Source organism: Panthera pardus, unplaced genomic scaffold (assembly GCF_024362965.1).
Source record: "Panthera pardus isolate Hobbes unplaced genomic scaffold, ASM2436296v1 HiC_scaffold_16, whole genome shotgun sequence".
Lineage (NCBI taxonomy): Eukaryota > Metazoa > Chordata > Mammalia > Carnivora > Felidae > Panthera > Panthera pardus.
Window position 1 is genome coordinate 32,765,575 of NW_026526721.1, and position 25,277 is coordinate 32,790,851.

The 25,277-nt window shown below is 38.0% G+C and overlaps 1 protein-coding gene across 5 annotated transcripts in view; it reads right to left on the minus strand.

Moving 5' to 3' along the window:
• ROBO1 (roundabout guidance receptor 1) overlaps positions 1-25,277 on the minus strand; it is a 1,122,944-nt gene that overhangs the window by 1,097,468 nt on the left and 199 nt on the right. The gene's annotated exons all lie outside the window — the stretch shown is intronic.

A 25,277-nucleotide genomic window follows, 5' to 3' on the forward strand; every position in this document is an offset into this window, starting at 1 on the left:
TATAAAAAACAAAGATTAAAAACAAAAAGGTCTAAGTGATAAAAGAGAAAAAAACTGAGGTAAATATTTCTTTTGAAAGGTGTTCACAAGAAACCTTTCTGGAGTGTATGCTTAAGGCCAGTCATTCTTTGCGGCACTAGAGACAGAGTACCACATAATCAACTGTTTCTACCAATAGGAGGCTCACAGCTTTCCATCTGTGAATAATTTTCCTGGGACACTCTGTTAAAGCAATGTACCAACAACCGAATCAGGAATATTATGATAGCCACTTGATTTTAATGGCTTCACGTTTTTAGATCACTCTTTGAGATTTAAGTTACCTTCATGTATTGCGGGAGGGGGAAATGATCCAGTTTAGAATGATAACATCAACAATTCTAAGACCAATTTCATGCTGAAAATCTCATATCAGTCGTATTATTACTCTATGACAAGCCAAAGTTCTAAGTTTTAATTTTGACATAAAATTAGTACATGGTGCCAATTTTATTTTTTATTTTTCTTAGTTAAAATTTTTTTTAACGTTTATTTATTTTTGAGAGACAGAGCATGAGCGGGGGAGAGGCAGAAAGAGAAGGAGACACAGATTCCAAAGCAGGCTCTAGGCCCTGAGCTGCCAGCACAGAGCCCAACTCAGGGCTCAAACCCACAGACCGAGGAATCATGACCTGAGCCAAAGTCGGACACTTAACTGACTGAGCCACCCAGGTGCCCCGTGTACCAATTTTAAAACTGAATGCACTTCAGGGGATCCTACTATATCTATTTAAGGCACTCTTTCAAACCTGATAATATCTCCTCTTTATCACACTCTGTTTTATAAGAAGAATATATATATATATTATATATATATATATGTACATATATATGTATTCATATATATGAAATATACATATTACATATATATATTCCATATATATATGAAATATATATATATACACACGTATATATGAATACATATATATATATAATTTCATACCCTGGTGCCTTTTCAAATTTTATATAATGTACACAAACATGTCTATAAGTAAGTGATATTGCATATAGGAAGCTATTAAATAAATGTCAGTGCATTTCATCTGTTAATGTTCTTAATTTTTAATTTTTACTGCAAAACATTGTTGAATATTAGCATGGAGAACATTTATTTTTTTATGCACAGAAGTTAAAATTATGTTCACTCTACCAACTGACATTTTGTACATCACAAGACTTACTATATTAATATCTATAAGAGTATACAAATAATTGCTAGCTAGGTACCAAAGGACTATGTGGTAGATTATAAAAATGGTTGCAAATTACTCCCTTCCTTAAATCCACACCCTTCCAATGAGATAGTACAGATTCTCTAATTAAGAAGAGGAGTCTGTTTTGGGGTGCCTGGGTGGCTCAGTTGGTTAAGCATCTGACTACGGCTCAGGTTGTGATCTTGTGGTTTGTGGGTTCGAGCCCCACGTCGGGCTCTGTGCTGACAGCTCAGAGCCTGGATCCTGCTTGGGATTCTGTGTCTCCCTCTCTCTCTGACCCACCGCCCCCCCCCCCCGACCCCTGCTCACACTTTCTTTTTCAAAAATAAACAATCAATTTTTTAAAAGGGTGAGTTTGTTTCAACAAATTTTGAATTGGTGTTGCAATGTGATTTGGTTTGGCCAAAAAAAAAAAAAAAAACCAAACTTAGCAAACTTTACAAGTGAACCTGGAACGGTGTGTACTCAGGCTCACTGTCTTGCTGTTCTTTGGAACACGTGAAGAGTTTGGGCTACCTGCCGGAAGATAAAAGATCCTTTGACACATGGACAAGTCATCTCGGCTAAGTCCTTTTCCCCAGCCACCCGTGAGCCATTTGGAGTTCTGGTGTTTATTTTCAGACCCACTTCACTATAGTACTGGTAAAAACACTTTAAGTAGGATACTACTGTAGAGGTGTGTTTCTCCCGATACTTCTCTATCCAGACCTTCTATTTAATTATTTATTTATTATTTATTTATTGTTATTTTATTAATAATACTATTAATATTATTTATTTATATATTTATTATTAAGTCTATTTAACTCTGTTTCTCAATCAGAATTTTTTTAACAAAATTTTTTAATGTTTACTTATTTGTGTGAGAGAGGGTGACATACAGGATCTGAAGCAGGCTCCAGGCTCTGAGCTGTCAGCACAGAGCCTGATGTGGGGCTTGAACTCACGAACCACAAGATCATGACCTGAGCCGAAGTCAGATGCTTAACTGACTATAAGCCACCCAGGATCCCCTCACCAGATTTTTTTTTCAGCTTCTGTCCCAAACCAGATCAAATGCTTCCTGTTACCATAGCTCAGACTTTGTTCCCTAGCAAATAAATAAATAAGCAAATAAATAAATAAATAAATAAATAATAAAATTTTAAAAATAAAATAAATTAGCCAGTGAACAAGTTCTCTATGCTTGCTGCAGAATTTAGAAGCTATTTCTATGATTCCTTTGCTATTTCCTTCTCTAATTATTACTGCAACATGAGCAGTTGTATTTATGGGGACTTCCTTCAAAGGCAAAGGTGCTTGGTAAATGCTTTCTACTCCAAGCACTGGTGATGGAAAAAGCATTTAGACATTACTGGGTTTGGAGACTAACGCTTAAGAGGACCAAGTAACTTTAGTTGGGCAATGATGTTTTAAGGGACAAACAAAGCCAAGAAGATAGTCCCCAGTATTCAAAATCTCTTGTGTCTTTTTTTGTTTGTTTCATGTTTTCAGCAAACATCTTATAAAAAGTAACTTTCTCTTCCTGAGGTAGACTTTCATTTCATTGCTACCATCTAATGGCATCTGAGTGGTGTTTGTTTAACTAAATAATATACAAAATATTTACTTAAGAGCAGATATCTGTGTGAGGTGCTGTGTGTTCAAAGACTGATAAGAAATAAATCCTGTTGTCAAGGAAAACTCTCCACTAACATAATAAAATAAGTTACATGTGGAGAAAAAAATACTAGCAAGGAGCGCTTTATTAAAAATTTATACAATCGCGGCGCCTGGGTGGCTTGGTCGGTTAAGCGTCCGACTTCGGCTCAGGTCATGATCTCACGGTCCATGAGTTCGAGCCCCGCGTTGGGCTCTTGTGCTGACCGCTCAGAGCCTGGAGCTTGTTTCAGATTCTGTGTCCCCCTCTCTCTCTCTGCCCCTCCCCTGTTCATGCTCTGTCTCTCTCTGTCTCAAAAATAAATAAACGTTAAAAAATAAATAAATAAATAAACGTTAAAAAAAATTATACAATTGTTACATTTTAAATCTCCTACTAACTTTTCAAATGGTGAAAAATATATATATACACATATATATATACACATATATATACACACACACACATATATATATACACACACGTATTTCCAGTTTCTAGTTTCTGGAACATATATGTGTGTGTGTGTGTGTGTGTGTGTGTGTGTGTGTGTGTGTATGTAAATTTTTTATCTTCCAGGACAAATGCCTTAAATGCCCACATTTCTATAATCCAAGATATAAATTGTACCCAATGATTATTCCTATTCAAACCTTCTATTTCAGCCAGGAGGGTGCTAGTTAAGTGTCCTTACAGTTTGGAAGGATAAAAAGTGCTCCTGCAGGCATTCAGAGAACAGCTTACATCCATTATTCCAATTCCAACCAGTCAGTCACAGAGATACGGCTTACTGCCATGTCGTTTGGTTGCCCCTGCTCTACCCCGGAATATTCTAGCTGAGAACAAATTCTTCAATCACAGCACTGGTTCTATGAGATAGAACACCTGAATAGAATAACACTTATAAGAAGTTTTCCAAAAAAGGTAAATTTCGAATCTTAAGTTGCTAATGTACATTATTAGCAGTTATCAACTCTGGAAAAATATCCAGTTCTTGCTGTTTTGGGTTTTTGTTTTGTTTTGTTTTGTTTTTGTTTTTAAACAAGCCAATGAAACTAATGTGATTCCTCAGTTCTTGTAACAATTTTCGCAGACTGTCAAATGTATCAGAGCAATCTATAAGAAGACTCATTCACGTTCAACAGAAAGGAAGCAATACAAGGCAGTACCGCATAGAGAATTTGGACCCAGAGAGAGGGAGGGGCAAGGTCTGCCTTTGTTTCTTAAAGATTGTGCCTTTAAGCTTTTGTTTCTTTGTATTTCAAAAATAAATGTAATACTACCAATTCTACAAGCCTAGAAAAGGATTAAATAAAGTAACCATGTAAAAATGTTTACACAAAACAGATAGCAATGGTTCAACAAATATCATGGGATTTCTAGTTTCTGGAACATATTACTAAAGTTTAGTTAATTAGAGTAGCATTACAGTTAGAAAGAAATAAATCAGTCCATTAAGGACTTAACTGATATAACATCAAGCCAGTTTATTCTTTTTTTCTTCATCCATAGCTACTTTTTTTTTCTTCTTAAAAACGCTCCTGACTGTGATTCCATGTTTTTCCTCATATATGTTCTTCATTAAGCTCTATTTCACATAAGTGTACAATACTGTAAACTGTATCAGGTTTCCTTTTATGCACTGGCAACAGCATACAAAAATATGATTTGGAACTTTCTAGCAAAGTGTAAAAAATAAAATAAATAATTAAATCAATCTATATAATCTCCCCCTACTTCTAAAAACAGTGGGATATTTAGTTGGATTCATCCTTTTCAGGATCTAGCATAGACACACTTACTTTATGGAAAAGTTTTCAAACCTATTCTTTTCATACATCCATCCAGAAAGGAAAAGGTACGTTTCTGTATAGCATAGATATGATTAGCATATTTTCCTTAATCCCTAAAAACACCAAAATTTTGGAGATCAGAGATTAGAATCATCTACATGAATTTTTAAAAAGAAACGAACAGGCAGCTATTTAAGGTGACTTACTGAAAGACATGCATGCTTGTGATACAAGCATCCTATTCAGAAATTCCTTGTCACTACTGTTTTACTACTTAAGCCATAAATTTTTAGTCTATATTCTAACATGGAGTTTTTCCAGCATCTTATTCTAAAACATGTTTATAGAAAATATTTTCAAAACCAGCATCATTTCAATTTATAGTAAGCATTTTTATTTATATTATCTAAATTTCTACCTCAATTTTCCTCTTTTGATGTCACTTTTCACTTCTGGACCTCTGGTTTCACACTTACAAAGTAATAGGATTAGGAATATACTCCAGATTCTCTACCTCCTCTAACATTCTGGGATATTACACCTAATATATATATTTTTTAATTTGCATTCTTTATTCCACAAAACAACTCACACCATCATCGAACCTACCATGGAATCCGACTTTAAGAATAAATATATCTTAAAGTAGTAATTTCAATAAATGATTGTAAGTATTGCAGTGAAAGCTTATATTTGCATAAGACTTGGTTGATGAATATATTGAATCCCAGTATAAATTATGTAATTTCTAATGTATGTATTACTTCAAAATTATTTTCTGTAGGCAGAGTAGTAGTTCAATCCATCAGTTATATTCTCCTAAATAAGGAAGCTGGATGTAATTGTCATTTAATTTCTAAGCTATATATTCAATATTATTTTCTTTATATAAAGGAGCACTCCAGCCCCTAAATCATATAGTTCTAAGTAGGGAATATGAACTCTCATTCTACAAATTGGATTTTCTTTTTGTAAAACACAAGTATATCTCACTTGCAGACCTATATCTAGATTTGGATGTTTGATAGGGAAAATGTGATCTAGGGATACAATGTGCAGGAATCCTAGAGAATTCAGTTCTTTATTTTTATTTATTTTGGAAATATGTTTGATTATCTGGACTTATATAGGATACTGGGACTCTTACACAGACTTTAAAACTGGAAATAAAGGGATTCTGTATGTGTGTATATACGTATATATGCAATACAGATTTAAGGAACACTATACGGGGGTGCCTGGATGTTCTTGTCAGTTAAGCGTCCGACTTCAGCTTAGGTTAAGTATCTGATTTAGGATTAGGTCATGATCTCGTGGTTCATGGGTTTGAGCCTCTTGTCAGGCTCTGCACTAACAATGCTTGAGATTCTCTCTCTCTACCGCCCCCGCTCTCCCTCTCTGCCCTTCCTCCACTCATGCTTTTTCTCCCTGTCTCAAAATAAACTATAAAATAAAATAAAATGTACTCTACATTAATGAGCCTAGAAAAACTGGAACATGTTTTCTGTAGAAAGAACTATATGATTTGTCTATATGTAAACATTACACTTCTAAACAAAAGGAACAATATGTAACAGAAGAAAGAAATTGAGGAAGCAGAAATCTCAGGGAGCTAAAACTGAAAAGAAAGTACAAATTGTGGTACATACATTATGACAGAATGTCTTGGGCCAAATTTATCTTGCTTAATAAGAGACATCATAAAATCAGAAATCATAGTTCCTCTGAGATAGAACATTCTATTTATTTATAGTCACCTCACAACCCAAAAGATACTCCCCCAAAAAACTGAGAGTGATCATAATGAGTAAATGCCAGATGGGACTAATATTTGAGAAATGTGGAGGACAAAGATGTAGTGGGCTTCAGGAAAAAAAAAAATTACCAGTGAGTGGAGAGCCCTACTGGCAAATAAAGGGACAAAAATTGAAGCCAGGAAAAATGATCAAAAAGCAGCACTATTAAAGATAAACAATAAGAAAAGAATCTGAAGTTGCTCAGTATAAGTAAATACATGAATATGTAAAACTATGGATACTATAGTTAGCAAAATTGTCCTCATATTTTCTTTCATTTTATTATCCGGGTTTCGGGTCATAAAAAGCTGTTCAATAACCATGAAAATTATTCCATTGCAGATTTTGTTGGATTCAAGAATATTGATATTTTCCATTTTGAAAACAATTTTATGGGTTTTACATACACACACACACACACACACACATGTATATATATATATGTATATATATAAATTATTTCAAATAACATAGTAGTAGAAATTTAAATAGATCTGCAGATTAAATTAAAATGAATTTAAGAAATGACTAGTTGTCTGATAGTGACTTATACACTTAACAAAATGCTGTTTTGGATATTCAGATTCAGAGTTTATGAGGCAGTAGTGAACAATAAGGAAACTTGTGACACTGTTACAAATATTTGGAAAAATAAATCTCAATTATATATCATAAAAAGCACAATTCTATTATCTTCATAGCAGATTAAAGAGATTGATTATAGAACATTTATAGTCTTTACATGTGGAATTATATTATTAGCATGGATCTGCATGCATGTTTAAACCATGTTGTTTAAATTTAATTGGTTTTATTCCAAAGTTTTATTTAGAAATAGTAGATATGGTACCAAATGGCAAAGCCCTACACTTTTTTTTCCATATATTTCTGTTTTCTCAAATAATCTTCATTTTTTAGGTAGTAGGCTATAATAACATGTAGGCAATGAGAAACAAATTGTGTGCCCTATCAAAAATTATTATGACTAAAACAAACAATTCACTTTGCAACGTACTTAGTTGTTCTAAAGTTCACCAGAAAAATGATTTTCTTTGTTGTTTTTAATGAGTTCTCCCATGTAGGTACGTAGACTAAATTTGTTGAGCAGTAGCTTGGGGATGTATTATTCTTTCTACTAGGAAACAATGGCTGACAGCGTGAGCAGAGAACACAAGTTTAGGGATCATCTTACTCTTCAGGCATAAGAGGAAGAGTCAATAAAATATGCTTAAGCCCACACTTATGTTAGAATTCTGTGAATCATGTAAAAATTTCTCTTGCTATTAAATATTAATAATTTCATATTTTTCCTGAATTTATTCAGTATCTTATACCTCCATGCACAAGGGGAAACTGAGTTGGTCACTAATTCTCTTCAATTAGATATAACCTTTATAGACTATTGGTTATTCACATTGTCTTTCATTCTCAAATAAATGATAATTGAGTTATTATATTATTACAATTCACTATTAAATGCAAAGATATGCATTAGCACTGCAATGTCAATAAATGTGTTAACTAATAGAAATATTAAAATTCAGTTTTTCAATACAACTCCATCAAAGTGAAGGAATGATATTAGTAAAACTCAACAGTTAAAATCCCTAATGTGTGTTTGATAATTTAGCTAAGTGCTACTATGTAGAAAACTAAATTAACAGGCAGAAGAGCAAAAAGCTACATGTATGATCTATAGTGAGATGGCAAAACTGAAGATATTCAGTTTGGGCCATTAAACCAAATATATAAGGTACAGAACCCTAAGGTGTGTAAATGGACTATTACACACTATTAAAGGCATAAATGAAGAATAAAGATCATTTGCCTCTCACTAAGGAAGCCGGAGACTTTTTAAAAAAAGTATTTAAGGGCAGTGGTCACACTTCAATTATCTTGTAATTTTTGTCTATAATAATATGGACACAGGCTTTTCAAAGCAGTGAAAGTCTGATTATTCAGATAACAAATTAAATAATTTTTCTTACTCAGAGGATCATTAATGAATGGTCACAGAATTTTAGATACCATTATATTTTTCCATTTCTTTTTCCTACAAGAAAGGTGCATAATCTAACCATTAAAACATAGCAGCTGGAATACCACTAGCTGGAGTCCTTGAATACACTCAATAATACATAAAAACAGCCATCCATTCATCAAAGGTATGAATTTAAGTTTCAACTGTGTGCAAAGCACTATCATATGTGCAGAGCTGACAAGTACGCCTGGGTGACTCGCTCGGTTAAACATCCACCTCTTGATCTCAACTCAAGTCTTGATCATCTCAGTGTCAAGAGTTCGAGCCCTGCACTGGGCTCCATGCTAAGCATGAAGCCTACTTAACACACATCCATACACACACACACACACACACACACACACACACACACACAGAGTTCTTCAGTGTTCTTAGTTTAAATGGGAAACAAGATGATGAAGTGCTATTTGAGATAATTCCTTTTAGAGTCGTAGGAATAATACGTTGTAATGCCAAAAAGGAGAAAGCTATTATTTCTGTCTGGTGAAGTCCAGAAATTTTCATATATATATATATATATATATATATATATATATATATATGTCACATTAAGATGAGTTTACCAGGTTAAAAAGAGACAGAGAGCATTTTGTGATTCCATTCAGAGAGAAAACTGTGTGAAATGACAGAGATGTGTCATACAACCTACAGCCCTTCATATATACATTCAACACATGTCTTTTGAATAATTCCTCTGCACAAAGCACTCTTACCAACTGGGGAAACGCTGAAATGCAGATACCCATCTTTTCCTCCTGGCAATCTAATGAGGAAAACAGGTGTTTGGTAATTGTGACATGTCTCTTTTTAAAAAGTCAAAGTAAAGATGCCATGAGAGCATAGAAAGGGCTTTAGAAGTGAGGGTATTCTGGTCAAAGGGAAGAGGAGGGAGAGAGGTGTGTCCAGATGGTGAAAGGGGTTATAAATTTCATTAAGTTGCTTACACTGTATTATATAGGCAATGTATAGAAGTTTTTAATCAAAGAATGGCACAACTGATTGGCATATTAGAAAAGTAACACTGAGAGCATTAAATAAGGAAAAATTAATCAAGGAGAGACTAAAAGTTATGGAAAACAAATAAGGAGTCCAATACAAAATTCCACATGGATGAGGAGAGCCTCAGTAACTTTACTTACAGAGGTAATGAAAACAAGAGGGAAAATTGTAAAGATATTTCTAACACAATTTTAAAAAATTAGCCATTCCCAAATATAAGGAGAGAAATCCCAATGCGAGAGGCAGCTCCACCGATTTCACTCAAAAGACCTAGGGGCACCTGGGTGGCTCAGTCAGTTAAGCGTCCAACTCTTGATTTCAGCTCAGGTCATGATCTCACGGTTCATGAGTTCCATCCACAAGTCAGGCTCTGCACTGACAGCATAGAGCCTGCTTGGGATTCTCTCTCCCTCTCCCCTACTCTCTGCCCCTCCCCCCATTCACTCTCAAAATACATAAACTTGAAAAAAAAAAAAAAAGACCTAGGGCAGTATGAGGTGGGAAGAGGTGAATAATACTGAAGATCTAAAGAACAATTATTTGGGTGGTGATCAGATGATGGGGAGTTCATTTGGAATATGAGAAGTCCTGCGGTAGAGTGAGAATGAAGACAGACAAATGAGGAGATGCGGTAAACCCTGGGCAATATAAGTGTAGATCTCGGAATTCAGATTTGTGCCAGAGCGATACATTTGAATATCATCAAAATATTTACCATAAAGCAGTGGTTCTCACTATTGCTGCCATTTAGAATCATCAAAATCACTTTTTTAATTTTTTTTTTAAAGTTTATTTATGAGAGAGAGAGGGAGGAAGGCAGAGAAAAAGTCCCAAGCAGGCTCCACACTACCAGCATGCAGAGCCAATACGGGGCTTGATCCCATGAACCCATGAGATCATGACCTGCACTGAAACCAAGAGTCTGACCCTCAACAGACTGAGCCACCCAGGCACCCCCTAAATCACCTTTTAAAAAATCAATGCCTGTTTCACAAACCCCAAGATTCTGATGTAAGTAATTTGGGATGCAGGGCAATGGGATTTGAAAAAAACCTAAAGAGAAACAAAAACAAAAATTAAATCAAAACTCCGCAGGTGATTCTAATGTGGAGCCAAGCTAAGAACGTCTGCCATGGAGGAACAAAATTGCCAGTTAGCCAGGAAACCATGCACATGAAAGCCATGAATTCCTTACCTGCAAGACCCTGGTGATATGGCCTCCTCATTGATTTGCAGGATTGCATGCAAGAAAAGTCTAAAGGTGCTTCTTAGGATGCTCTATAAGTATCATCATTTATCAGTATTGTCATTATTATAATTCATACAGCATCATCTTATTCTCCACTACATAAGTTTGAAGTTGGGGAGTGAAGGAAATCACGGAGGTAGATTGTGCAGAACACAAAAAGGCAAGTTCTATGGGCAGAACCTGGAAATAGACAACATTTAAGAGACTGGTGGAAGAAAAGGAAGCAGCACAGCCAGAAGTAGAAAAGGGAAATGGATGAAGGAGGTCTAGAAGAGAATGGTGTCTTGAAATTTATTCAGTAAATTTCATATTTCGTAAAAAAAAAAATGAAGTAGAATGAAGTCAGAAGTTTGACCATTGATTTGGCAAACCCTAAATCTATAGGATCTAAACGCGATCAGATCAGGGCTGCACAAATCCACAACTGGATGAGGGGTGAAGAATTAGAGACAGCCAAGGGAAGGCTAGAGAAAGATCCTATTCCAAGAAATTTAATTTTTCAGAGGAAAGCAGAGGATAACTTGAACAATTGTGAAACCTTTGAAAGATTTTTTTTTTCCTAAAGTGGAAACAATTACAAAAAATAAGTAAAGAAGGGGGAGCCTGGGTGTCTCGGTTGGGTAAATGTCTAACTCTGATTTCATCTCAGATCATGACCTTGAGGTTTATGAGATCAAGCCCTGCCCTGTGCTGTTAGTGCAGAGCCTGTTTGGGATTCCCTCCCTCCCTCTCTCTCCATCCCTCCCCTGTTCTCTCTCTCTCTCTCTTTTTCTAAAATAAATAAATTAATAAATAGCTTAAAAAATAAGTAAAGAAGGCAGTAAATGAGAAAGGTTGGAGCAGTATGGAAGAGGAAAATTAAAGAACTATGACTCCAATTTTTTGCTGCTTTGGCACTAGCAACTAAGGCAAAATAAAGAATATATTCACTAGTATGTTAGCTACAGCTACAGTTCTCAAAAAAAGTCCAAACTGATTCGTTCTTGATATTTTCCCTACCTCTGTCCAAGCTCTCATTTTCTAATACCACTTTAATATAGTATAGTTTTTATGCTTTCAAGTTATCTCACAATGCTCTGAATGAAACTGATTGATTAACCTGTAGTGTGGGAATACTATTCTAATACGCTAATAAAATCAGGATCTTCTTTCCATGCTCTCAAGCTTACTAAGCTTAACTTAATTTGATGGAAAAACACCTGTAATCAACAGCATCCTGGAAAAGAGCATGACAGAGTTGGCCCAGTGTTCTACCTTCCTGGAAAAATAATCCACAGCTCATGCCCTTTGCATGATACATGAAAATCCTTATTTTTGTGTGCTTTACAAAGGGTGGTAAATTTCAGGGCACTTTTTAAGCATGCCAGATCATCATCCATGAAAAAGAGTTCATCCTAAAACTCCAAACTGTACTTACCTAGAGAATTTAATGGCAATAGAAGGGTGGGTTAAAGCAATATTATATCAGAAGGTGAGTCATTACACTAAGGAAAGAACACATGAAAGGGGGCAGATGAGACTGTTGCTTCTTTATCGGCAGCACCGAGAGCAATCAGTGTTCTCACCGTCCATACAAAGACCCTTCCTTGTACAGATCCTGCCCCCCAAGGAGTCAGCAAAGGAGCAGATGCTCCATAATCTGCAATTCACAATACCCGCATACATTTGTGTCACAGAGTAATCCCATTTGATCACGTAACTCTTTCATCTAGCAGTTTGCATGTGCAGGTGGCTGAGGCCACCTTATTGCCTTCTTGCCACTTTGTATCACCCCAACACCAAGTCCTCCTGGGGGCTTTCAACTAACTCACTTCATCCAGTTATACAGTCATTTCCTTCCAAAACCTCCAGCCACCTCACCAGCTGTCTTAATCAGAAGCACAATACTCATTGCTAAGGTGTTGTTTTTTTCTTCATTGAATGTGTTTGTTGAATATAGTACATCCCATAGAGCAGATGCATTATATTTATGTTTGTTTTCCATGAAACCTCTTTTGGCTCATTGCCTTTCTCTTAATATTAACAGGCAGAGAGACTATTCTACTGTGTTGTGTTGAAAATTAACATTTAAAGGACATTGAGAAGCCACATTGGAATGATAAATCTTTTTCTTTTAATTTTTTAATGTTTATTTATTTTTGAGAGACAGAGAGAGAGAGACAGAGCACAAGCAGGGCAGGGGTGAGGGTAGGGGGCAGAGAGAGAGGGAGACACAGAATCAGAAGCAGGCTTCAAGCTCTGAACTGCCATCACAGAGCCCAACGCTGGTCTCGAACCCACAAACTGTGGGATCATGACCTGGGCCGAAGTCAGATGCGTAACCGACTGAGCCACCCACATGCCCCTGATAAATCTTTTTTTCTAAGGGGTGAGGGTATACAGCCAAAAACAGGCTTAATAAATATTTGTCAAAATAATTTTTATGTGGTAAACTATGTATGACATAACATTTATTATTTTAATCTTTTAAAAGTGCACAATCTAGGGGCGCCTGGGTGGCTCAGTCGGTTGAGCGGCCGACTTCTGCTCAGGTCACAATCTCGCGGTCCGTGAGTTCGAGCCCTGCGTCAGGCTCTGGGCTGACCGCTCAGAGCCTGGAGCCTGTTTCCGATTCTGTGTCTCCCTCTCTCTCTGCCCCTCCCCTGTTCACGCTCTGTCTCTCTCTGTCTCAAAAATAAATAAACATTAAAAAAATTTTTTTTTTTAAAAGTGCACAATCTAGTTACATTAAGTATATTCACATTGTTGTGTAACCATCACTAGTAACCATTTCCAGATCTCTTAAAACATCCTCAACTAAAAGTGTACACTCACTAAATAATAACCCCCATTACCCGCTCCCCTCAGCCCTGTTAACCTCCATTCTACTTATTGTCCATCTGAATTTGACTATTCTAGGCACCTCATATAAGAAGAATCATACAGTATTAATCCTCTTTTGTTTGACTTATGACACTTATGTCACTTAAGATGTTTTCAAGTTTGATCCATGTTGTACATGTATCAGAATTTCCTTTCTAAGGCTGAATAATAATTGTAGGTATAACAATATTTTGCTTATCATTTTATCCATTGATGGACACTTGCGTTGTTTCTAACTTTAGCAATTGTGAATAATGCTTCTATGAACGTGGAAGAAAAAACTATCTATTCCAGTCTCCGCTTTCAGTTTTTTAGAGCATACACCTAGAAGCAGAATTGTTGGATCATATGACAATTTGGTTTAACTTTTCTAACTTTTTTGTTTCTAAATTTTTGAGGAACCACCACACCATTTTCCTCAGCGCTGCACCCCTGTATATTTCCACCATCAGTGCACAGTGGTTCCAATTTTTCCACATCCTCGCCAACACTTGGTATTCTCTAATTGTTTTTTATAACAGCCATATTAGTGGGCATTAACATAAAACTCTATTGGATATTTGAGAAAGAGAGAGTGGATTTACCTCCACATGCGAAGGAACATAAATCTCAAGAGATGGACTTGTTAAAATTGGCTCAATCCTTTTTCTTCTATGCCTGTGTCCTTTTTTTTTTTAATTTTTTTTTGAAATTTATTTATTTCATTTTTTTTAATGTATTGTGAAATTGGTTTCCATACAACACCCAGTGCTCATCCCAAAAGGTGCCCTCCTCAATACCCATCACCCACCCTCCCCTCCCTCCCACCCCCCATTGACCCTCAGTTTGTTCTCAGTTTTTAAGAGTCTCTTATGCTTTGGCTCTCTCCCACTTTTTAAAAATTTTTTTTAATGTTTTATTTATTTTTGAGACAGAGAGAGACAGAGCATGAGCAGGGGAGGGGCAGAGAGAGAGGGAGACACAGAATCCGAAGCAGGATCCAGGCTCTGATCTATCAGCACAGAGCCCAACGTGGGGCTTGAACTCGCAAACTGCAAGATCATGACCTGAGCTGAAGTCAGACACTTAACTGATTGAGCCACCCAGGCACCCCTCTATGCCTGTGTCTTAAAAGATGGTGTTTCTTGTACTGCTATCTCAGGCAAATAAGTTTTGAGTAAGTATGTAAGGAAATCATCAAAGAATAACTTTAACTCTCCCTTTGGTTTCTTTGGTGTTTCATAGTGTCATTACCTTCTTGGGCAGGCTGAGATCATCTGTTTCTTTCCACAAAATGCTAAAATCCATAAGGTTGCAAAATTATCTTTACCAATGTGATCGTGATCTATAATGCAATTCAGTGACAGCTGTCCATTGAAAATCAAAGACTATTTGTGTCTCCTTCCTTCATTCACTCAATCATTCATTCATTCATTTGTTCCAAATGTTACCATGAGTTTATTCCTCCCAACACTGTCTAACATAAGTTTCTGAGACAATGGACTATTCTATATCTGCTCGATCCAATGTGTTAGCCATCAGCCGAATGTGGCTATTGCCTATATAAAATGTGACCATTTAAACTGAATATGTCACAAGATTAAAAGACACAGCATAGGGAACATATTCAATGATACTGTGATCGGAGGTATAGACAGATACACTGAGAAATTATTCATCATCATCACCAGTTAGGCTGGTCATTAAAACTGACTGAGTGCTAAGTTCTACTAAAACACAAATGGAAGAGAGATGTGCTTCTAGAGGGAAAATTAGGAAATGCCTCAAAAATGAGGTAACAATTTAGATCTTGAAGGATGAATATGACTTCACTAGAGACAGAAGGAGGACGATATTTTAAGACAGAACAAAAAAGGTAATTAGTTGGAAACAAAGTGGTTGTTGAGGGATGGTGAGGTGTGTGGTATCATGAAAGAGACACTATGTCTAAGACAGAAGTGAGAGAAAATGGAAAGAAGTTAGAGCAGCAGGCCAAAATCTGAGTGTGAAGGTCAGTGTGCTGAAAAATTCCAGCTGGAAAGCAAATAAAGTGACAGTAAAAGGAGTGGGTAAGAAAAGGTACACAGGGAGTTTGTCCTTTTTTAAGATCGTTCCTTTCCTTGACCCAAGTTATGACAAAAAGCATTAATTGTAAGGAATTGGAATTAAAGGCCTGGGTGTCATTTGTATTCGGTACAGAGGTTTTTCTTCAAAATTTTTACTTTTTTTTTTTTTCAGAAAAGATTATAAATAGAAGATTCCATTTGAATGGAGCTTCCTTAAAAAGTTAAAAACAGAACTACCCTACAACCCCACTACTAGGTATTTATCCAAAGGATACAAAAATACTGATGAGAAGGGGCACATGCACCCCAATGTTTCTAGCAGTATTACCAAAAACAGCCAAATTATGGAAAGAGCCTAAATGTCCATTGACTGATGAATGGATAAAGAAGATGTGGTGTATATATATATACATACACACACACACACACACACACACACACACACACACATATATATATATATATATAATGGGATATTACTCAGCCATCAAAAAGAATGAACTCCAGGGGTGCCTGGGTGGCTCAGTCTGTTGGGTGTCTGGCTTTGGCTTGGGTCATGATCTCTCAGTTCGTGAGTTCGAGTTCCACGTCGGGTTCTGTCCTGACAGCTCGGAGCCTGGAGCCTGCATTGGATTCTGTGTCTCCCTCTCTCCTGCCCCTCCCCTGCTTGTACTCTCTCTCTCTCAAAAATAAACAAACATTTAAAAAATTAAAAGAAAAGAATGAACTGTAGCAACAACACGGATGGAACTAGAGTGTATTATGCTAAGCGAAATAAGTCAGAAAAAGACAAATACCATATCATTTCACTCATATGTAGAATTTAAGAAACAAAACAGATGAACATAGGGGAAGGGGAGGAAAAATAAAATACGGCAAAAACAGAGAGGGAGGCAAATCATAAAAGATTCTTAACTCTAGAGAACAAACTGAGAGGGTTGCTAGAGGGGAGGTGGGTGGGGGTCAGGCTAAATGGGTGATGGGCATTAAGGAGGCCACTTGTTGGGATGAGCACTGTGTGTTTGTTATACGTAAGTGATGAATCCACTAAAACCTACTCCTGAAACTAATGCTACACTATATGTTAACTAACTTGAATTTAAATAAAATATTGGGAGAAAAATAAAAGATACTTTCATTTGCCAAACCAGACCATTCTTAAACTCTTCTAAATTAATACCCAATATTTAAATAATCCAAGACTTGGCTTATGCCAACCATGCTTGTTTGTTGTTCACTATATAATAAAAAGCAAATTTTTACAGAAATTGTCCATGACTATATATAAACAGGTGAAGTGGCTTTCCAGGATAAAATGTAATATAATATGAAGAGTGCACTGCATTAATTTTCTTTCTAACCTTTTTGCAATTGTATTAACGTTTTGGAGTGCTTATTTGAGGGATATGCGTTGATCAGAAGCTACTGGTTGTTGTGCTAAAATGTTGTTCCTCCTCTGGGTTATAATTCACCTGTCAAGTGGTCAATCATGCTTCATTCTTAGAGTGAGTGATGATTCTTCCTTTGATCTACTTTGCTAGAGTCTTATAAATAAGGAAAGTGTGTCTCTGGGATATTCATTAATATTCTCTGTAAAGAATTTCAACTGAAGTAAATTCTGCTAGGCATGGCTAAAGGACTCATTACGCATGAACAATTCACAAACCATTTAAAGAGATTATACAGTTTGTCATAAAAAGCACTGCGCTTTAATTCTAACTGAATATAAACCTATTGGGGTTGAAATCTTAATTAATGCTTTTCACTCTGGTTCATTAACATTGTGATGGTTCAGGGAGATAATGGTCCACATCCCAACCTGGCAGACAATGACCAGAAAAATGTGTTTCAAATGAGGGCAGATGCCAAGTAGCCTTAGAGGCAAAAAAGCAATCCAAACATGTATGGAATATTTATATGTGACAACCATATTTCTCAGCACATGAACACTAAAATCAGTTCTAGGTAGATCAAAGAACTGAATATGAAAAGCAAAATATAAAAACTTAAAATATACATGAGAATATTTTATGAATTCACCATGAGGAATGGTTTCTAAAACAAGACATGAAAAAGAGGAAACCTCGTATAAAAAAGTTTTACAACTTTTAAGGAATCAAAATATACTTAAAAAAATAAGAAACACTAAAACAAAATAGGAAAGATACGAAGATGCAGCCTAGGGCAAATCTTTCAATGTATATACCAAAATGAGTTAGGATATAGGGTATATAAAGAATTTCTATAGATCTATAAGAAAAAAGGTAAATGTCTCATTAAAAAAATTAGGTGAAATATATTTTTAAGCAATTCACAGTACAGGAAACCTGAATTCTCAATGAAAAGATACTCATGGCACATACAATCAGAAAGGAAAAATTAAAAACATTCAATTGGTAAAATTAAAAAACTGACAGTATTAAATGTCGACAAGGATGGATAGAACAGTAGCTCTTGTGAATGTGCTTGGAAACTAAATGCTGCAAGTGCTGTGTGGGATTTGGGCGGTATCTGAAAAAAGGAAATAAGGGAAGTCCACATAATCACACAATTTCACTCCTAGGCACATACCTTAAAAAGTACTGGATATGTTCCCAGTGATGCATCCACACACACATAAAAAAAAAAATCATTGCTACACTGTTATTAAGAGAAATTCAAAATGCCTAATTGTGGTAGATTTATACAATGGAATACTATACAGCAAGGAAAATGAATGAAGTTTTCCTGCACTGACTTGAATAAATCACAGAAATAGATATTCCTGAGAATGCACATACTATGTTAACAATTTATGTAAATCATATACTCACTTAATACACTGCTGTATATGATTGAGGGGTGTACATATATATGGTAACATCAGGAGTTAAAATAACAAATTTAAAATACAAGTTACTTCTTGGAAGGAGATGCGATCTGTGCACAGATGGCTTAAACTTTGTTAATCTGGGTGGTAATGTACAGACATTTGTTTCACTATTTTCTCCATTTTTGCCAAGTGAACAAATCATAATATTACAAAGTCAGAGTCAGGAAAGTTCCAAATCCTCTGCACAGTAGCATGTTAAGTCTACAGGTCATCTTTTTTAGGTGATTATTCAAACTCTGCTCTTGACAAGTATGCCTTTCTGATGCAGGAGCCTCTTGCTCCACTGAAAATGCATCACATGATCTAACATCCTATACTCTGTGATCAAATGTTTCTTTGAAGCACAGTAATCCAAGAAGACAAGCCCATACTTCTCAGTGAGATCTAAAAAGCTATGCTGATGGCTCTTACCTCAAAGTTCGAAATTAAGCACCAAATTGACCAAGCTGAGATGGGGAGTAATTGTTGTGATAAAGGCCTTGTGCCTAGTGACACCTGAAATGCGTCTTAAAATGTGGATTCCAGAGTGCCATCCCCACATATTTTAATGTATTAAATGTGATGGTAGGTCCAGGGAGTGGTATTTTTGTTATTTTTCTTGATTAAGAAGTTTCCTTGGTTCAATGGCCAAAGTTTGGAAAATAATGCTTCAAGGAATTCAGTCTCTTGATTAAAATGAATAAATAAATGCAATAGAATTTCAGGGATGTTATTAAAAATAATTAGAAACAGACATATTTAAATCTACTTGCTTAACATGGAGGTCTTCACAGACAGGTCACACTTGTTTTGTGTTGACAAAGACCATTCAAGGATCAAGAAATTGAGAACCATTATGAGAAGAATTTCTAACAAACAAAAGCAGAGAGAAATGAAATATCCTCAGTATCTGAGAAAATGTGAGTAGATTTTCATAGTAACTGATAAAGCTTAAGACTGAAGACAGGAATTCTGAATCCAAATGTTAAAGCACCTTGAATGACATGATAAAGAGCCTGGGCTTCATCATTTGTGCTCTAGAAAGATGACTTTTGCAGATATGATGCATGTGGATTTAAGTAGGGCAAAAATGGAGATTGTATGTATAGGAGGCTGATCCCAAGAGGTAAAAGGTGGGAACTGGGGGTAAGCCTGTCTGTGGAGAAAATGGTTAGGTCAAGAAAAATGAAAGCATCATTATATATCTATATGTATATATGTATATATATATGTATATATATACACACACACACATACATACATATATTTATACACACACACATACATATATACATGTTCATATGAATATGCATGAATATTCATATGAACATATATGAATATATATATTTATATATATATATGTATATATTCATTCATAGCTTTAATGTAGTGGATGAGGTAGAGGGACATGTCCTAGGTGATTCCGTCTGGATGCATGATGGACTACTTATGACTCAGGAGAGCAATCATGGCAGGAGGAATGATACATGTAGCTCTGAATAATTTCTTTCACTGTATTTTCCTTTCAAATTTTTGCGATACATCTCTAGGTGGACATACTGGGTAGATTTTTGCAAATACAAGTGTGGCGATCAGGAGCAATGCAGGGACGAGAGATATAAAATTTGGATTTCACTATTGAAACTGTAGAAATACATCGTACCATCTGGGGTGACTGAAGAGCATGAGCCGTCAATAAGGGCTAAATGCAGAACTATAATGAACGAATCGAAAACTGTATCAAGGGGCGCCTGGGTGGCTCAGTCGGTTAAGCGTCCGACTTCAGCTCAGGTCACGATCTCGCTGTCTGTGAGTTCGAGCCCCGCGTCGGGCTCTGGGCTGATGGCTCAGAGCCTGGAGCCTGCTTCCGATTCTGTGTCTCCCTCTTTCTCTGCCCCTCCCCCGTTCATGCTCTGTCTCTCTCTGTCTCAAAAATAAATAAACATTAAAAAAAGAAAAAAAAAGAAAAAAGAAAACTGTATCAAGCAGATCATTTATGTAAAAAGATACGATATAGAATGAATGCTCCAGAAATGTTAGCTCACTCCTCCTAACTCCAAATAAAGACCAAACTAAATGGTAGAAACTGTAATTTATTGAAAATTTCAGAGGTGTATAAAAACTATAAGGGTTGTAATAGTTTGAACTCATGCTGGAGGAGGAACATGAACCACTCTAAACAAATGAGCAGGATTTGGCTAAGTAAAGGTGAGAAACTTACAGATCAGAGAAGCCATGTGCGCAGAAATGTGAAGGTGGGAGTGTACAATTTGTCTCTCAGAGTGACCTAATGTACTCTTCAAGACTCTTTGACCATATTTGTGCAAATTTCAGATGATGAAGATCCTAATTTTCATGCTGCTTCTGTAACTTCCAAAGATGATGATACAGTTGGGTGGTGGTGAGAGGCAGGCCTTCTTACTAAAGAAGTTTTTCACTGGCCAAGACACCCCTGGAAACTCACTGTTCATTGAAGATTGGTCTGGGGGAGGTGCACAGAATGGTTTGGACATGAAAAGGACATTTAAGAGATTAAACAATTGTGAGCGCTGAAACAAAATTTTAAAATACTGAAACTTCTAGAGCACCTGGGTGGCTCAGCCAGTTAAGCAGCCAACTCTTGATTTCGGCTCAGGTCACAATTTCAGTTTGTGAGTTTGAGCCCTTCACCAGGCTGTGCACTGTGAGAGCTTCAGATCCTTGGTCTCCCTCTCTCTGCCCCTGCCCCCCCCCCCCTTCTTCTCTCTCAAAAATAAATAAGCGCTAAAATTAAAAAAAATAAAAATAAAACTTCTTATTTAAATATGAGGGCAAAATACATTTCCACAGTATACTGGAAAAGTATGTACTCTGTCATGAGCAAGAACTTGTTTTCAGTTGTGGTTCTTCCCCTTTTTGCTGAAGGGCTGTGCATATTTTGCTTAACTTCTCTGAGCTTCAGCTTTTTCATATATTAAAGATCTCTAGGGGTGCCTGGGTGGCTGGGTCAGTTAAGCATCCGACTCTTGATCTCAGCTCAGGTCTCGATCTCAGTGTCATGAGTTCAAGCCTCATGTTGGGCTCTGCACTGGTGTGAAGTCTACTTTTAAAAATAAATAAATAAACAAATCTCTAATAAAGTCTTACCTCAAAAGGATGATGTGAAAATAGAATGAAATATCTATTGCAGGTAAGATGCCTAATATTGTGTCTACAGTTTCCTCTTATATGGTCTTGGATAAGGCAGAAATTCTTGTAGCACCTCTAGTTCCTATAGCATTAGGAGAAACAGCTGGTCCGTATAGCACTAATATATTTTAGATATAAATATGAATGTATTAACAATAATATTACTCACTCCAACAGCAAGTTTACATGGATAAATTATTATGTGACCAGGTAATAATTCTAGCCTATTATATGTTATTGTGATTATGTTTCTGAACTCAGAGATCTGAAAGAGAAAGAGAGAGAAAGAGATATGAGAGAAAGATGAGAGAGAGAGAAATACATCAGTTGAGCTTTCTGGGTGATAAGGAGGAACTCATTCTTTCATGGATTGAATGGAACCTCACCTCAAGTTACATTTCAAATGGTGCATTGCACCTGCTCATTCATCAAGCTGCCAAAGGCTTGCTTGGCTGCCCCGGTTTTTTTTTTTTTTTTTTTTCTTTTAAAATTCACATCCTTGCACTGTCTTATTTACCTTCATAATGAAAGTAACATAGTAAACCTTGTTTAAATAAAAAATAGCTCCTAATATATCAAGTGTAGATGGATCTCACCAAAAGGTGAGATCTCACAGCTTACAACATTAGTTTCCAAATATTGCAAGCAACTCTATAGTTCCCTTTCGTGTCTGACCAATGTTATTTTGTAACTGAATTGATTCCATTATGTCTTAAAATAAAAACAATTATACAGACCAATATAATTCTCTTTGGGGAGCTATCAGGATATTTTCCTTTATTCTGTGCAGAACAGAGTAAGAGAAAGCCAGCTTTAAACCTACGGGACTCCAGGGGCAGCTGTTCAGTTTCTGCCCTCCTCCCATACCCAGCACACTGCTATACCACTAGAAATCACTAACCATTTGCAAGATATAACCTAGAAGATGGTAACACTATTCAAGGACTGGGGAAGGAAAAAAGGGAAGGAAAAGGAAGTACGCCGTAAAACACAGCAAACATGTGATTAACAGCTATTTTCTGAAGCAAGCCTTCATGGGGGATCTGGAGCTGTGTCACTGTGTTTCAATTCTGCAGATCACACAGGGCTAAATTGGAAGACGCGTGCAGGAAGATATGTGGAGAAGGATTAAAGGAAGTCCAAAATCCATGCTAAGGATATGAGGTGAATATCCTCACTCCTTATACACTCCCCAGTTTTACCCTCCCCTTCCACGGGAGGAGGATAGATTACTAAGACACAGAAAAGTCCTCGGAACAACTCCGTATTTGTTCTTAGTTGCTGCTGTTGTTTTTGATAGGTATTCCCCCCCCCCCCCTTTGGAAGAAAAGGGAGGAGTTGACAGAACACCCACTTACCCTTTAATAAATCCCTTTAATGAAACCAACATGCTGCATGCCTTTAAAAAAGCTTTCAAAAAATAGAGAAGGGATGTAGGTCTTGGAGTGGGAAACTGAGTCTCTCAAAATAATACGTCTGAGGAGCATACAGGCTTGGGCTTGAAAGCCTAGCTTCCACACTTCTAGTTGGCCTCCTAATAAACAGATAGATTCTCAAAGTATTTTCTATTCAGTATCACACCCCTAGTTCCCAAACAACCATAATGCAGAGGACAGATGGAAAGTGGGGGAAAGAATGCAATGATATTGCCCTCCCCCACCCCAACATGTGCTCAAAGAAGTGTATTTCCTCTGAAAGTTCCCCTTCAAGCAGCGAACACCCCCTGTGGGCCATTCCGTAGAATCCTTTATCTCTGCCCCTTCCTCCAAATGCTCGGGGGATTTGATCCACCTCCAAATTACACAATCCCCCACCTCTACTTGAAATACACAAACCATTTCTTCACAGGCCTTTGTAACACACAGCCTGATAAAATCACTTAAAAAGAAACAGGCAGATGACCCAGAGGAGTTAGCAAGGTCAGGGCACTCCCCGGTGAGGGCGTGAAAGGGTGGGAGGTGCTGAGGTCAGGGTTAAATGACACTGCGAAATGAAGGCCCTTGCCCTGCAGTCTCCTTCCTTCATCTATAGAAGGAGTCTCCAGTGAGCTCCTGCGTCTGGAAGCCTGCCCCTTCGGAGCCACCGAAGAGGCCATGGAAGCGTATTTCAAAAGCCGCATTTAAAGCGCCAAGAAAAGCCTGGCTGATGACCAGAACTGCCCCAAATCACTTGCTGCCATTCTCTTGCAGTCTCATCAGCGCTTCCCTTCCTTCCTCCGCGTCTCCTTCCCCTTTGGAGTGCGGGTGCTCCAGGACGTTTGGGGTGCGCCCCAGGCGTTTTCAGGTGGCGGGAGCAGCTCTGAACCAAGGCCAGAATCGGATGCCTCAGCGTTCCGTCTCCCCACCCCACTGTCTGCCGGCCGCTCAGCGGCCCCTCAAGGCATAACCTGGGACCTCTGCGGCCCTGGGTGCGCTTCCTGCGCGGGGCCCTGGGGATCTCGGGGCGCGTGGCCGCGGGACGCCAGCAGCCTCCGCAGCGCTGCAGCCTCCGCCGAGCCGCAGCAGGGGCTGCGGCAGCGGGACTGCCACGCCGCGCTCCCCGCTCCGCCCGCCCGCGGGGCTCTGCCCGCCTCTCCCCTTTGTGTCCGCAGCGCTGCGGGGCTGAGCCTAGCGAGCCGCTGCGCCCGCGCCAACCCCGAGCCCCGGGCAGGCGGAGCGCGGAGGGGAAGAGGGGGCAGGGAGAAGGAGCGAGAAGGGCCCCCAGAAGGGCACAGCGCTTCATCAATAATGCAGAGGCGTCTGCACCTCCCTGCAATACGTTTTCCAGCTAAACGCCACCAACTGGAGCGCTTCCTGGCACGTCCCACGCGTGTGGTTTTTGTGTGTGAAAAATGGGACGCACCTTGTTCATTCATCCATCCTCTCTCTCTTCCTCTCTCCCTCAAGATAAAGTCCCCCCGTCTTAGCTGTAAACCGCCACCCTTCTCCTGATCAGTACTACACGTCCGGGCAAAAGCTGCAGGTTGGAAACGCAGGTCCTGAAAGACTTCACTGCCTACATATCAGTAAGAGTTCATCAGAATTCATCTAGTAACGCGTGTTTGCAAACCCTCGTTCTCATCTTTGTTAGAGAATGCATTCAAAGTTTGGAAGCTCAGGTGGCCTTGGAGCTGCTGGTTTCTGCGCCTCAGTCCACATTTATAACCACAGTACGTTCAGAGACACCGAGATTCTGCGGGGAAGTTGCCCAGCACCAGCCCCGCAGGCCCCTGATGCTCCGCGCATCCTTGGAAGCAGTTCCCCTGAGCGTCCCCAGGAAGCCCAAATGCGGCACAGAACCTCCTCAAACAAGGGTTAACCCAGCCACACACACCAGACACAAATCCCGAAACTTCTTTGTGAAGCAGGGATAGCCCACCCGGAACGGACACTCAGAACAACTTGCAAGGAAAAACAACAAAACAAAGCAAAGCAAACATCGCACCCCTGCAGGGAAACTTGTTGAATCCCGCCCGAGCGTTCGGCTGCAATTTCCGATTTAGCCTGAAGGTTTTTGATTCCACCCCCCAAATACCCTAGTGCACCAGTCACAATTTCTGGACAAACTGCACAGTCCTGTCCGCACCCATTCTGCACTCCAGC